General features: G+C 43.6%; 1 pseudogene; it reads right to left on the bottom strand.

Annotated features, from left to right (window-relative positions):
• Positions 1–1,319: 1,319 nt before the first annotated feature.
• On the bottom strand, positions 1,320–2,955 carry LOC147711722 (uncharacterized; annotated as a pseudogene).
• Positions 2,956–14,629: the final 11,674 nt, after the last annotated feature.

Raw genomic sequence — 14,629 nt, 5'->3', positions numbered from 1 at the left:
TATCTCTGACACTGTACAATTGGCCCCCCTAATGGCATGGCTATCAATTTGGAAAAGGGAAACAGTATTCCTGAACCAAACAGTGTAAAAAGGGTATTTTATCCCTGGAACGAGTCATTTCAATCTCTTGGATAGCCCTACGTGAAACACTCCTTTAGCGGGCTGGGTTTAGAGTATCTGTATGACTCACCATTTTTATCAAACTACTGTCACCATTTGCATTATGAAAGCTGTATCTTTTAAATGTATATTTTATCTTGCGCAGCTTGTGCTTTCATGATCTTAATAACTTAAGTATCGAATAAAGTGATTTGACTGACTGACTGACTCACCGTCTCATTGCACTTCCTTTTCTAAAACCTGTTTAAAGGAACTTTTTATTGCCAAATGTACACAGATTAGATGGCAAGATAATCAAACAAAAATTAAGTTAATGCCTATCGAGAGCCACCACTTGTGGCATCTGAGCCTCTATCCTATCTTCCATTTCTCACCAATAGCAGACATCATTTTATTTTGGCGAGATTCAGGTTGAACTATTGAAGTACCGAAAAATAAATTACAACCCAATAGAGCTATACTTACAAATAGCCCTGATACCAATTACCAATCATCAGTCAGTTGGCAGTGTAGAAGGTCCAATCGTTTATTATAACAAACAAACTCTGCCAGAGGAGCTTCTCGCGACTTAACCCCTCGAGGTCCACCGAGAAGACTGCTGGCACATCATCAACAGATCACATATATACTGTTACATTTCGAAACCGTTACCTAAGAAGGAAAAAAGTTGGTACAGGTTGGTGCATAGGAAAGACCATATATGGAACACAAAGCTTCCTCAGTTTAGCCCAGCTCGTTATAGCAAGGTTTGAGAGGGTGACTCCCTTCTGCTAGCTCTAAGAGAGTCCGTACAGCGCCTCCTGGAATGTGCTTATCCAGCCTACCCCCACCTGTAACCTTGACAGGCCCAACGTACAGAAGCAGCAGCTTGTTACATTTGTCAGACTATTTCTCAGGAGAACGGCCCTGGCTAAGTGTAATGGTAGTTTTCCACTAATGCTGCAAGCTGAATAGGCCACAAAATGGCACTGGTCGAGTCAAGCTATATTGCTTAACAAAAGACGAAAACGAAAAAATAAGGTATATATTAATCCCTAAACTTTTACACGTGTGAGCTGAGTAACGTTCGAGTGCCTACATGTGTCTAATAGGTGCATCACACTAATTATTAATAGTGGCTATATGTTCTACTGGGCCTAATTCAGATTCTGGTTCCTCAAACCCTCCTTTTAGCGTGATGTAGCTAACTAAAGGGAGTACTAATCCTGGAAGGCTTCCTCATCAATGGCCATTAACTCACAAATCTCCTGTTGGAGCATCTGAGACTTAGAAGGGCTCAGAGAAGGGACGATCATGGCAGTCAATTTGGTAGCACAATAGGAGCAACAAGCTGGACCACATTGCATACAAAGGCAGCAAGTAAAGAGGATACCAGCAGCTCCAGCTACTATCATCAATAATTTCCAACCCCAAGTGGATAGAAGCCCCCAAAACCAGCTCGAGAGTGACCAGGACCCATTATCAGTGTGCATTTCTGCCGCAATGCGATGCAATTTCTGAATAGCTAAATGAACCGTGGGGGCAGAGTCTGGAATGTACACACAGCAGGAGCTGCCGATCACACGGCATGCTCCTCCCCGATCAGCCAAGATAACGTCAAGAACCATCCGGTTCTGGAGCGAAACGAGCCTCGTAGCCTGAAGCTCTACAGTAATATTTGTCATAATCTCAGTGGTGATATTGATGACATTCTCCACTATTCTGGACAATCGTCTTATTTCTCTACTATTGAGTACTGGCCCCCAGAAAGGGACCAATCCTTTAGTGAAATCTGTAAACTGTTGTAAGGAAGTATCGGTTTGGTCAACCTCAGTCATTCCAAGCTGTCTTCGCTGTCTATTGGAAACCACTTTTGTGCTTTGAAGTTGGTGGGTTTTATGGAAATCTGATGGTGCTATGTATACAGGGGGTACAAGAAAGACAGGTAGCACTGCCCTGCCCATCCCCATAGTAACCAAGTGTAAGCATTCTCCCCACATACAAAATACACATTCGGTGGTGTCAACAGTGGAGGGCTGCTAAAGATTTTCATTCTATACGTATAATTACAAATACTATTTCCAACTTGAACATGTCCAATTCCTTGCACACAAAAATCAGAGGAAGTATTCAAAATAGGGACAGGCATAATGCGCTCACTAGTGACATTCCTGGTGACAAACTGTTGAAAATACTGAGAATGATTAAAATTAGCAAAATCATAAAGTTCATCCTTCAAGCAAGTACTGTTTTCATTAGTAGTATACAAAATCATACAAGCATCTGGGTCCAGTGATCCCCCCCCCCAATTTCCTGCTGGATCGAATCCCTGGTGTGTTTCAATGTAGGCTAGAATCATATTATAATATTTTTCTGAATACTGTTTGGGGTTTTCCACTAATGGTTATACATAGCAGAGAACATTTGAAACCACGCTTCACAGCTACCTAAATATGATAAGGGCAGAGAGAGAAATAAGTTGTGTTTATGCATAACTGATGGCAAGAGCCCACAAACCCAACAATCGGTCATATTAGTGGTACTATGGGTTTGGTGGAGCATTTCTACAAATACGTTCTTTACATAAGTTTGGCGGTGTCTTTCCTTATGTGGTGCTACGGTAAACATCAAGTGCTCAGGCGGGGCAATGGTAGAGGACATCATCGCTTGCATAGGATATTTATACTGTAAATATACGGATATAATCATAAAGATGGCTAATATAACTGCTATTACTAACACAAAGGCTAATTTTACACGCATGGTCCAAGCAGAAAACATTGGCTCATAAAATGGCAAATATTGTAGTGCAAAAGGACGTTCTTCTTCAGGTACAATATGACCAAAAGGGTACATTCCTAACTAAAAGTCCAAAACTAAACTCGGGCACAGCAGTCTGTCCTGCCAGAGGGTTTTTCTCCCTGTGTCCGTCTAGAGTCTCACAGGCAGACTCCTATTGTTCATCTCCAGAAAACAAAACGTCGTCGTCAAAGAAATCTATTGTACAACCTGGCCATTTACATGTGTCAGTCTTTCTTTCTGAACAGAGCACAACAACAAAGTTCCATCTCTCAACGAGTTCAGTCCAGTGTCTCGCCCAGTACCTCAGACCCAAAATCTAGCAAACCCTTTCTATTCAAGTCTTTCCTTATCTCCTAGCCGTGGGTGTCTGAGGCACTGTGAGGTTTTCTTGGCCGTAGGTTGTATCGCACATGAACCGGAACTTCCTGATCAGAAAATAGCAAAGAAGGTACTTTTCCTTCATCGGAGCCTCTGCCTACTGGAATATCAGTGACAGGATTAAGGGCAATTGCGGATTCAACTGGGACCGGTTCGCACGATCCCGTCACTCCTTCTTCTTGCCTTTGCTCTGTTTCGCAGGCGTCGGAAAAAAGAACAAATGCAATGGCTCTCTCAGTTTCCTGGGTCAAAATTCCACCAGAGTGCTGCTGATCATGAGGAAGCGGGAGTGGTAACCGTTTGAGATGGGACACGTGTATCCAGTGTTTCTTCCCATCCACCTTTACAGCCGTCCGCGTGGCAAGCAGGATTTGATGGGGCTTAGACCATCTCGGGCCAGACTGGTGTCCCGTTCGTACTTCTTGACCAGTACCCACTGGCCAGGTTCCAATCGATGTTCGGGGCCCTCTGGCAGAGGCTGCAGTACAGATGCTACCTGCTGGTGAATAGAACGGAGTTCTTTAGTCAAGGTATACAAGTAATCGTTCAACATAGGATATTCAACATCAGTAAATGACCGTGGTCTGGGTACCCCCCATATGTTAGCTGGCCGCCCAAAGATGACTTCATAGGGGGAGAGACCAGAACGTGAATGAGGGGTAACTCGTACTGACATGAGGGCCAAGGGTAGTGTGTCAGGCCACTTTAAGCCAGTACTCTCTTGAATTTTTGCCATTTTAAGCTTCAATTTTCCGTTGTACTTTTCCACTAATCCTGCTGACTGGGGGTGCCGAGCTGCATGGAATTTCTGTTGTATCTGGAGCCCATCACAGATGTGTCTAACAAGGGCCCCATGAAAATGTCCTCCATTGTCCGACCAAATCAAACGGGGCAATCCATATCTAGGGATAAACTCCTTGATGAGAGCCTTTGCTGTAGCCAAAGCAGTATTTTCCTTAGTTGAGTAAGCCTCAACCCATTTACTAAAGGCACAAACCACTACCAAAACATACTTTAAGTTGTTGACACGCTCCATGTGGATATAATCCATCTGGAGTACTTCAAACGGTAAAGTTGGGGGTGCAAAATTTCCACTCAAAACACTTTCACCCTTTCCCGGATTATGTTGCAAACAGACCATACAATGTTGGACCAAATGGACAGCCGTCCTTTGAATGTTGGGGTTATTCCATACTGAGTCCAACAAAGCACAAATTCCTTTAGCTCCAATATGGGCTGGACCGTGGGCCATAGTTACGACGGCTTGTACCAAAGCATTTGGTAACAGCCATCTTTGCTTTTCCGTCAAATCAACCCAACATTTTTTTTCATCTAACCTTCCCACTTTCTGCTCCCATCGCACCAATTCAACTGGAGTGGCTTTTTTCTGTATTTCTTTCACGCTCTCTATGGTATTATCAAACAAATCAGATTCCTCCACCCACCTTGCAGAAGAAGTTACAAACATAGTCGATATTGTGGACTGAGCCGTCTGCTTAGCAACCTGATCAGCAAAAGCATTCCCCTCACCCACTTCGTCCACTACTGCCTTATGGGCACTGCATTTTATTATGGCTAGCTTTTTGGGCAAGGTTAGGGCAGCAAGTAATCGTAACACCAAGGGACCATTCTGTATTTTCTGACCATGAGAGGTGAGGAAACCCCGCTCCCTCCACAGCCGCCCAAAGCTATAGGCTACACGAAAGGCGTATTGGCTGTCTGTATAGATGTTAACCTCGAGTGCTTCACTTAATTCACAGGCTCGTAATAATGCCACCACTTCAGCAGCCTGGGCTGATCGATGGGGAACTCGAGATGTTTCAACTACCGTTTTTAGTGTGGTGATTGTATATGCAGCTGTTGTTTTGCCATCTGCTAACTTGAAGCAAGACCCATCCACATATAACTCCCCTTGAGGGTCAGATAGAGGAATGTCAGTGAGGTCGATCCTACCCTTCGTTTCTTCTTCAGTTCGGAATATGCAATCATCTACATCTTTTGCAGTTTCACTCGAAGGGGGTGGCAGCAATGTGGCAGGGTTTAACGTGGCACATCCCATAATCGTAATATGTGGAGCAAATAGTGTCAATTCATAACCGGTGAGGCGTGCACTCGTAAGATGCTGTGCCTTAGTTTTATTTAACAATGCATCCACAGCATTTGGCACCATCACTTTTAAGCTGGAATTTAGAACGAGCCCCTCCGACTGCCTGATGGCCACCGCAACAGCTGCAGTAGCCCTCAGACAGCTAGGAAGTGCTCTGGCAACATTATCCAATGTGGCCGAAAAATAAGCGCAAGGTCTTTGCTTACCACCAAATCCTTGCGTTAACACTGAGAGCGAGCAACCGTCGACCTCATGCACGTAAAGAACAAAGGGTTTACGGTAATCAGGAGTACCCAAGACGGGTGCAGAACAAAGAGTAGATTTCAAAGAATCAAAAGAATGCTGACATTCGTCCGCCTAAGGGAGGGGTTCATGCACATCTTTAGTGGTTAAATGCAACAAAGGTTTAGCAAGAAGAGAAAAATTAGGTATCCATTGGCGACAGTAAGAAGTGATGCCAAGAAAAGCTCGAACTTCACGTTGGGTGTAAGGGACAGACATGTTAGAGATAGTAGTAATATGTCAGGAGTCAAACGCCTACCCTCCTTCCACAGTAGATGACCTAAGTAGGTCACCTCCAGTCGACATTATTGAAACTTAGATAGGGACACCTTATTACCCTTCGCCGCCAGATGGTGCAGCAATTTAACAGTGGTATCCTTACAACGCTCCTCAGTGTCGGACGCTATCAACAAGTCGTCCACATATTGCAAGAGCACGTTGCCTGCGGGCAAAACTAAATCGTCCTACAGGGCCTTAAGGGCCTGACTATAGATGCTCGGGCTTTCAGTATAGCCTTGAGGTGCACGACAGAATCTAAAGCTTCGGCCAGATAACGAGAAGCCGAAGATCTGCCGTCTATCTGGATGAATCGGGATGCGGAAGAAGGCATTCTTCAGATCGATGACCGAAAAATATTGGGCAGTTGGTGGGATCATCGTAAGTATAGTGGTGATGTCAGTCACCACAGGGTACTGTGGTACTACAATCTTATTAACCTCCCGTAGGTCTATCACAAAACGATATGCATCAATATTCCCCGGGGATCCAGAGTCAGGGGATTTCTTCAAAATCGGGAGAATCGGACTGTTACAAATATTGGCAGCTGTTTCCTCAACCACCCCTTTGTCAATTAAGTCTTGAATAATTGAGAGGAAGGCTCGCTTGCCAGCCGGCGAAATTTTGTACTGTAAGCAGTAATGGACACTGAGCTTTCCAATGTCCTTCATGTTTACAATAAGCACCCTGATTTATCCCTAACGGCGAGGCCGCGCCTGCGCCTCTGCCTGTCCCCACCCCTCTAGATACTGGCCCTCGGACTCCTCTCCCTCTTCCTTGTCCTCGAACGACTTGCTGTAGCAATACCCGGGTCTTAAGATCCTTGGCCTTTTTCTCCACTTTATCCTTGCTCTCATTTTCTCTGTGCTCATAATATTGGGCCATGCTTAATATCAAGGAGGGAGTAGAGGTAGTCCAGGTACTCTCGGCGGCTTGTAACCGAGCGGAAATTTCGGGTATCAAGTTGGTCACAAACCGATTTACAAACAACCGGATCCCGCCTTCTGTGGCTAGGTCCTGTCCGCTAAAATCAACGAAAGTTCCTTCAAACCGAGTGAAAAAATCTGAAACACTCTCGTCTTTCTTCTGTCTACAAGCTGTCAATTTATCCCATCCGACTTTACGTGTGTGCATGTAAGCAATTATCTTTGCTGGAAGAGTAGTAATTTCATTTCTAAGCTTATCTCCGGGTTTGTGATCTCGGTCCCAGTCTTTCAGCTTGTTCCAAGTTCCGTTGCGTGATCAGTGTCATGAACCTGTTGCCATATATCTACAGGGACCAATAACCCAAAGAATAGTTCAACATCCCCTAAAGTCATTACAGCCGAGGCTGCAGCTTCAGTTAGTTCTTTATAGTAAGCAGTGGGATTCTTATGAGGGTCAGGCAGCTGTGATTTTAAAGCAAGGACCTCGCTTCGTTTCCACGGTGTATATACCCATTGTTCCTGAAACCGTTCATCTACTGGAGCTCTTGTAACCTGGTTATTATCATCACGCATTTCAGGCACTTCAGGATGAAAAATAGGATGCACTTCCCTCATGGGATGCTGAAAATCCCAGTTGGGACATTTTACAAACATTCTGCCTCGGTATTTTACTAAGGTTTCTACGTTTTTGTACACCTCCACCGGACTTAGATCGAACTTATGAGCTCGGTCCAAGATGTCATACAATATTTGAGGTGCTGCTCCATCCTGAAAGCATTGTTCCCATGCGTCAATAAGATAGCGGGACATTTGATTCAAAGCATGTTGCTGCATGACCGGTTCGAGATCCCTCATGGTACTCCACAAGTCAGCTACTGTATATACATCTTTCCGCATCCATTTAACTGCCTGTTCCGCTATAGCCTCTTTCTCACTATAGCCCAAAGATGCTCTCGTAAATAATCGTCTAGCATTCATTCCACCAGAATCCCCCAATGGAGTACGCTCTCTATCCTCGGGGGTCGCACTAGCTGATTGAGACGTCCATATGGGACTTGGGGTTGCCAAAACTATACGGGAAGTCCCTGGGGGTTGCCGTGTGTCGGGAATAAGAGTAGCCGTGTCTCTCAATGAGGTAGGGGTGGCACGAGTAGTACCTAGGGGGATGAGAGACACGTCTGCCTTCGGGGCGGAGGCTAAAGGGGCAGTGTCCGGCTGAAGAAGCACAGCAGGGTATATGCGTTGAGGCGCATACGGTGGGGGAGGCTGCATATTCAATAAATCCTCTATCTCATCTTCCGCTTCATTTCGAGTCACATAACTTTTGTCTACCTGTAACCTAAACTGCCTATCTAAACACTCGATGTTTTGCTCGGTCTGATTTTTATCATGAGCAATGGCTTTCTGAGTTACGGTTTGTCCTTGCTGTATCTTTATTAATTTCTCGGCCCGTATACGTCTCCCCTTTGCTTCTTTCTGCCACTTATTAAGAGTATCAAACATAGCTTGTCTGCTTGTTTAGCGAACAGACGATCTTGCAGATACTGGATCTTTTTCTCATCAAAGATCCTGTCTTCGGCCACTGTAGTTCTACATTATCTTTGGTGTACTTATTCCATAAGGTATTAGACAGGAGTGGGCCAATACCATGTTTACAATACATATCATGGCTGGGGGTTCCCTCTGGAGGGGCTGGCTGGCTTTCGTCCAGTCTTGTACCTCCCTGGCCAATACAGCCGAAGCATAACTTACTAAGACACTGCATTGCCCCTTCTCAAGAATTTAAGTACTTCTAGCTGAAAAGTAAGGGGTTAATAATAATAATAATAATAATAATAATGAAACCATTTATAAAGCGCCTGGTTACCCAAAAACAGTGAGTCCCCGCGCTGAATACTGCAGAATGGCTTAGAGGAAGGAACAGGGGTGGGTCAGAAGGGAACAAACGGAACAAGGTTATGCCAGAGGAAAGAGAAAAGTTTTAAGTTTTCTCCGAAACATATTCTCAGAGGGCTCCATTCGGAGACCTAGAGGAAGTTCGTTCCAGCATTTGGCAGCTAGAAATCTGAACGAGCGTCTGCCCATCCTGTCTCTGGTGATTTTGGGAAGTTTAAACATCATCGTACCAGCTGATCTCAGGTCTCTAATGGGACGATGTATCGTGAGGAGATTTTGAAGATAATCCGGGCCTATGCCCTGAGCGATAGGATGGACGAAGCAGAGGGACTTAAATTTAATACGCTCTTTTATAGGAAGCCAGTGGAGTTTGGACAGAGCGGATTTCCCTGATGCCCTGCGGGGTAGTTTAAGTACAAGGCGAGCTGCGGCATTCTGAGCACACTGGAGTTGGTGTAATCCTTTTTGGCTCAAACCTAAAAGCGGGGCATTCCCGTAATCAAGGTGGGGGGTTACCAGGGCATGGACTATGGTCTTTCTAGAGTCGATGGGTAGGAGGTCTAGAACCTTATGGAGAGCTTTCAGTATACTGAAGCACCTGGCTGTTACTTTGTTGACATGGGATTTATAGGAGAGATCAGAGTCCAAGGTTATGCCCAAATTACGCACCGACTCCACCGGGCAAGGTGGACTGCCCAATTCCGTAGGCCACCACATATGCGACCATGCTGAAGCTGATTTTCCTACTACCAGCAACTCGGTTTTATCGCCATTAAGGCATAAGCAATTGTGGTTCATCCAGGCTGCTACTGATGAAAGACAGTTCGAGAAGTTGGTGGCGTCTTCTCTGTGGTCTGTGGTTATTTACAACACTCTCATACACATGGGCATGTTTACAATCAGATCCAATTTCACACAAATAAATCGACCACAGTTTTACATTGACATAGAAAGACAAACAAACTTATTCCAAACAAAAGGTGGAGCCCGTCGACTCCCACCTATGGAGAACTCTTTCCAAACCTTCGAAATAGAAAAGACCCAAAAACAAAATCAAACAGCCTTGTCCTTAGACTGCCTAGAGGTAGCCACACAGGTTTCTTCAAACCACAGACCGACCTACGGACCATTCGGCAACCTTCATGGTTCACCTCCCGGACTATTCTGGCTGAGCCTGCTTTTTCAAGCAACGCTCCAGATCTGTCCGGGGGCTACACAATCTCAGCCGCCAACATTTCCGAGAGCAATCCGGCCGGGTGTGAACCTGTTCCACAAGTTACACCAAGGCGTCTGGTCTTAATCTCTAGTTTTCTCCAAAATATTTCAAGACAGGAGCGGCTGCCCTTGCAGTCTCAATACTGCCCCATCAGACCCCCTTCCGAGTTCTCCGTGACCTGAAGCCACCAAATTCCGAATTCCAAATTCAAATCCAAAGGATATCCAACACAAAACAAGACAAATCACTCACCTGCTGCACTCAGGTTCGATTGTGCGTTCTCCACTGCCAACTCCTGTAGACCAACGTGGTCCATTCTCGGGTTACACCTGAAGGACTCCGGCGTGGGGTCACTAGCAACTGGGGCTCTCTCGATCGGGAGAGCAGAGCAAACCCCAAACTCTTCGGTCGATCCTCCCCCCGATCAAGATCACCCTTCCTAATGTCCTGTTCCTTTCTGATTACAGAGGGACGACCCCAACGCGGAGGCCCGGCGGAGTCGCCAACTGAAGTGCCGAAAAATAAATTACAACCCAATAGAGCTATACTTACTAATAGCCCTGATACCAATTACCACTAATCAGTCAGTTGGCAGTGTAGAAGGTCCAATCTTTTATTATAACAAACAAACTCTGCGAGAGGAGCTTCTCGTGACCTAACCCCTTGAGGTCCGCCGAGAAGACTGCTGGCACATTATCAACAGATCACATATATACTGTTACATTTCGAAAACGTTACCTAAGAAGGAAAAATACAAGCTGGTACAGGTTGGTGCAAAGGAAAGACCATACATGGAACACAAAGCTTCCACAGTTTAGCCCAGCTCGCTATAGCAAGGTCGAGAGGGTGACTCCCTTCTGCTAGCTCTAAGAGAGTCCGTACAGCGCCTCCTGGAATGTGCTTATCCAGCCTACCCCCACCTGTAACCTTGACAGGCCCAACATGCAGAAGCAGCAGCTTGTTACATTTCTCAGACTATTTCTCAGGAGAACGGCCCTGGCTAAGTGTAATGGTAGTTTTCCACTAATGCTGCAAGCTGAATAGGCCACAAAATGGCGCTGGTCGAGTCAAGCTATATTGCCTAACAAAAGACGAAAATGAAAAAATAAGGCATATTTCAATCCCTAAACTTTTACACGTGTGAGCTGATTAACGTTCGAGTACCTACATGTTTTTAATAGGTGCATCACGCTAATTATTAATAGTGGCTATATGTTCTACTGGACCTAATTCAGATTCTGGTTCCTCACTATATCACATTAATGGTTGGTTGCCCGGCACAATCGTATATAGTAAAGTAGTTTGTGTCCTCTCCATGTGATGCTTTCTCTAAGCAATCCATCTCACACTTGTTTTTCTTTTGCTCGTTCTATAAGGCTGATAGAGCTAAATCTATTACTCCTTCATTGAAAAAATTTAGTCTAAACACGCATAAGCAAGCACTGAAAACATTACAAGCACTGTAAACCCCTTATGTCTTCTATACAATCACATCCTATTTATTAGCTGTCCTAACGAAAAGAAAGATGAATGTGCCAACAGAAAGGACATGTGTTCTAGGATATTGGGGACATGTGTCTTCCTAATGTGAGCCTGTATATGTTTACGGTTTTTAACCCTGTATCATTTTAATACCAGTAGGCAGATTGCACTGAATGATATATCTCTTATATACATACATTTTTAACTTGTCTACCAATTGATGTCCTGTTGTTCTACATAGACTTGTATCAAGAATATTATTATTCCTTGTTTTTTAGACTAATGTATTATTGGAAATGAATTGTAAGGACATAATGATGTTTTTATTTGATTGTATTTTATGAATGCTATGTATGTATTGTTATGTATTATTTATAATACAAAACAAAAGATTGATTGATTGACTGCCGGATGACATGCACATGTAGGATTAGCTTCTTGCCAGGAAGAAAGCCGGTCAAGGCTAGGTCGCCAAGTCAAAGTACAAAATTCATTTGGACACTGTGGCAAGATCACGCTGAAAGTGAATGGGTGATCATAACCTTTTAGCATAGATGGTAACGCGTTGATCAACATTATGCCGGTGCAGAAGTACAATGAACTGTCTCCAGTGCTCTGTTTAACTCAGTCGAAAACCAATGTGCATACATGGGTTGCTTCAATGCCATTGCAAAGTAAAGGCTCATTCATAGCAATTGTGAAGCATAAAAAACGAAAGAACAATTTTCCAATTCATGTCTTGCCAGGAAGGACATTGAGTACATGTTTATTCAGTTTCAGTACTGCTGCTGATATGGGGCTGATTTCTGTAAACTACAATGCCAGTGCCAATCATGAGATAGTGAATCATTTTCTATAATTGTTCCATGGACTAGGAAGACTTAAGACCATGAAAATGCAACTTTATATGAATTGGGACATCCGTCCTGTTGCCCAACGACATTGTTAAATTGCATTCTATTTACAAGAGGCTGTCGAGAAAGAACTTGATACCTTGTGAAAGCACAACATCATTAAACGATCCACTGGTCCAATGCCTTAGGGGTCACCCACAGTGGAAGTGCTGAAAAATGATATTGGAGGAGCCTTGTGCATCTGCGTTGATATGCACCAAGCAAACAAGGAGATTGAAAGAGAACAACATCCAGGTCAACAGATTGCTGACATGATTTTGCAGCTGAATGAGCTAAGGTATTTTCCTGCCTTGATTTGAACGAAGGGTATCATCAGCTGAACTGGAAGATAATTGCAGGTGCATTACTCCCTGTTTGCCTCATGTTGGTTTTTTTCAATATAAACTGCTAATTCTTGGAGTATCATCAGCTGTCAAACTTTTTGGGGCTGTCATTCGTCACATAATACAGCTAGTCACAATTACAGTGATGAGATACTAGTTTTTGGGGCAATACAGAAGGAACATTATAAAGTACATACACAAGTGTGGCATATGCTTACTGATGGAGGTCTTACTTTAAATGGAGCAAAGTGTGAATTTCATCAAACCAAACTCAAGGTCTTTAGTCATATCTTTTCTGGTGGAGGAATGACGCCTGGTCCAAATAAAGTACAGGCTGTGTCATCCCTTCTACCCCAAAGATGTAGCTATGCTGAGATCCTTCGTTGCTATGGCCAGTTGCTGTTTAAGGTATTTATTCCTGACTTTGCCACTGTAAGTGCCCTATTGAGAGACTTAATGAAACAAAATGACACATTCAAATGGCTGAGTGAATGTGAATAAAGTTCCAAGAAAATCAAGCATGCAATTGAGAACGCAACTAAAATGGCATACTTTGATCTGAAATTGCAGATTGTTGTTGATGCAAGCCTAGTGAGGTTGGGTGCCATCCTTGCCAAGCACAATGGACATCCCAATGCCCCAAGACGCCTTGTGACTTATGCTTGCAGAAGTTTGTCCATGAAAGAATGTGCTTATTCACAACCCGGAAATGAATGCCTAGCTGGGAGTGTTAGATTGTGAGCTTTTTCATGTCTTCCTGTAAGGAAAACATTTCAGAGATGGCCTGACCACCAAGCATCGCTCACCATTTTTGGCATTCATAAAGCCAAGATTCCCCCTCGCATTGAGCAATGGAGGTTGATATTGCAGTAGTATGATTGCACAATTATGCATCATCCAGGAAAAGATCAATACCTTGCTGACTACTTCTCACGTGTTCCCATATAATGTCATGGTGCTACTTCAAAGTGGGTGTTACCCACGTTAACTTCCTTGTGAATCCAGTACTCCTACTGCTATATCAGTATAACAAATTGTTGCTGCCATGAGTGCTGACAGGGATTTGCTAATATTTAAAGACATTATCACACCCCAATAATGGCAAAAGCATACTCAATCTCTTCGTGATGCCCTGGAATATCAGAAATAGAAATTCAAAAATGTGCAAGAGGAACTTTCAGTTACACCAGAAAGCATCATCTTATGAAGGTCAAGAATTGTCATATCAGAGAGTCTGAGAAATCAATGTGCAACCACGGGACACCATGGGACACCGTGGAATTGTAGCTATGAAATGAGCATTTTGTAACAGAGTGTGGTTCTTTCATCTTGATGAAAGAGTTGAAAAAGAGTTGAAGGCATGTCATTTTTGCAACTATTTTGTCATCAAAGACAAGCTCACATTCGTTAAACATCTCTGATCTCCCAGAGCATGCATGGGAGAAGACTGCAATTGATTTCTTTGGACCCCTTGACAATGGACATCATCTACTCGTATTGTTTGCTTGTTTTATTAAATTAGCACAGTTAATTAAAACCATTGCAATAAAATGTCATCGTAACATTGTTACCACATAAAATCAAAGCTAAGCAAACCATCAATATCCATACACATATTTCTGATGAGGCAGTCTTGTAATTACTGTTGTAATCACGTTACAGGCTTCAAAAACTCACCTACTAGTAAATGTTTATGAATATTCCTGTTTTCTTCTGATGGAAGATCTGTCATCGACTACTCATGACAGAGTCATTGAGAGACAAGAAAGTATTTTTGCAAAATGGTGTGTTCCTCCCATTTTGAAATCTGACAATGGCTTGCATTTCACTAGTAGAGAATTTTAAGACTTTCTCACTCATTTAACTATTGAACATCAGAAAAGCAGACCTGACTGGCCACAAGCAAATGGTGTGGTCAATAGATTTAT

This window comes from Lissotriton vulgaris, chromosome 5, assembly GCF_964263255.1.
Source record: "Lissotriton vulgaris chromosome 5, aLisVul1.2, whole genome shotgun sequence".
In the NCBI taxonomy this organism is placed as follows: domain Eukaryota; kingdom Metazoa; phylum Chordata; class Amphibia; order Caudata; family Salamandridae; genus Lissotriton; species Lissotriton vulgaris.
This window is presented reverse-complemented; position numbering and strand designations above follow the sequence as displayed.